This window comes from Triticum dicoccoides, chromosome 3A (genome assembly GCF_002162155.2).
Source record: "Triticum dicoccoides isolate Atlit2015 ecotype Zavitan chromosome 3A, WEW_v2.0, whole genome shotgun sequence".
In the NCBI taxonomy this organism is placed as follows: Eukaryota; Viridiplantae; Streptophyta; class Magnoliopsida; order Poales; family Poaceae; genus Triticum; species Triticum dicoccoides.
This window is the reverse complement of record NC_041384.1, coordinates 433,864,366-433,866,427: the sequence shown is the minus strand read 5'-3', so window position 1 is coordinate 433,866,427 and position 2,062 is coordinate 433,864,366.

Sequence of the window (2,062 nt, the reverse complement as noted above, 5' to 3'; positions counted from 1 at the left end):
TCAGTTATCCAATAACTTGTCTTGCCAATTCTAATTCACGGGATCTCTTATCACAAAGAATGGGTTACCAGTATGAACAACTTATGTGGTGGGTCTCAATCCCATCTCTTTCGATGCATACTCTATCACATTTGGTGATAAACCCTTTGTGAAGGGATCTGCCAGATTCTTCGATGTGTTTATATAGTCTCCAGAGTTTCTCATAAATTTGACAGGTTTTAGTCTCCGTCTCACATGTTTTGATGATTTCTTATTGTCCTTAGAACTACTTACCTTCACGATCACTGTTTGATTATCACAATTCATTAGGATAGCTGGTATTGGTTTTTCAACCACCGACAAGTCCATCAAAAGTTCTCGAAGCCATTCTGCTTCAACTGTTGTTGTGTCTAATGTTGTGAGTTCTGCTTCCATTGTTGACCTTGTTAACATGGTCTGCTTGCAAGACTTCCAGGAAACAGCACCACCACCAAGTGTAAACACATAACCACTAGCGGCTTTAAGCTCATCAATATTAGATATCAAATTTGCATCACTATTGTTGGGTAACATAGTAATTTCAAAAAAATTCCTACGCACACGCAAGATCATGGTGATGCATAGCAACGAGAGGGGAGAGTATGTCTATGTACCCTCATAGACCGAAAGCGGAAGCATTTATCAATGCAGTTGATGTAGTCGTACACCTTCATGATCCGTCCCGATAAAGTACCGAACGTACGGCACCTCCGCGTTCAGCACACGTTCAGCTCGATGACGTCCTCGCCTTCTTGATCTAGCAAGAGGGGCGAAGTAGTAGATGAGTTCCGGCAGCACGACGGTGTGGTGACGGTGTTGGTGAAGAACAATCTCCGTAGGGCTTCGCCTAAGCACTACGAAAACTATTACGGAGGATAAACTAGAGGGGACGGGGTTGCCGACACACGGCTTGGTGTTTCTTGATGTGTCTTGGGTGCTAGCCCTACCCCTCTATTTATATGTTGAGCCTTGGGGTCGAAACTTGGAGTAAAAGCCTCCACAAAGTCGGTTTCACCCGAAAGGCAAGAGTCCTTCTCGGACTCCAGGGCCAGACGCCAGGGTTCCTGGCGTCTGGACCCAAACGCTAGGGACCCTGGCGTCTGGCCTCTGGACTCCGCAAAACTTCCTTTTGCGCTTTCCAAAAACCTTGTGGGCTTTCCCCTTTGCCCAAATAAAGTTTTCTCGTACCCAAACATTTCGGGAAACATCCGAAACCCCTTTCGGTGAATTCTCGAACCCTTCCGGAGACCAAACACTATTATCCCATATATCAAACTTTATCTCCGGACCATTCTGGAGTTCCTCGTCGTGTCCGTGATCTTATCCGGAACTCCGAACAACATTTGGTTACCAACATACATAACTCATAAATACTATATCATTAACGAATGTTTAAGCGTGCGGACCCTACGGGTTCGAGAACTATGTAGACATGACCGAGACACTTCTCTGGTCAATAACCAATAGCGGAACCTGGATGCCCATATTGGCTCCTACATATTCTATGAAGATCTTTATCGGTCGAACCGCATAACAACATACGTTGTTCCCTTTGTCATCGGTATGTTACTTGCACTACAAAAAAAGACACATCCGTGACATTTTGGGCCGAACGATTTTTTTTCTGTCATACATATGACACTTCTATGACGATAATTGTGACAAAACCCGGTATCATCATAGATGTGGTGGGCTCCTACTTCTATGACAAAAAATCATGACAGAAAATGGGCTTTTCGTCCTGGGCGGGCCGGAGACGCAACTGCATGACATTCTTTGGGCCGTCCATGACGGAAAAACCGTGGTAGAAGCGAGGGGGAGGAAAATTTTGGGGAGTTCCCGGTTACGGTGGGAGGTCGGGGGCCGAGCGATGCGCGTTTCTCTCGTACACGTACGTGCGTGTGTGCGAGGCATTGGCTCTAACTGAACCCGAGCGAGGCGTTGGGCTCAACTGAACCCGAGCGATTGCACTGCAGGCTACGCGTTACTGAACCCGAGCGATCGATCAATGGCTGTTAACTGAACCCGATCGAGCGATTCCTTC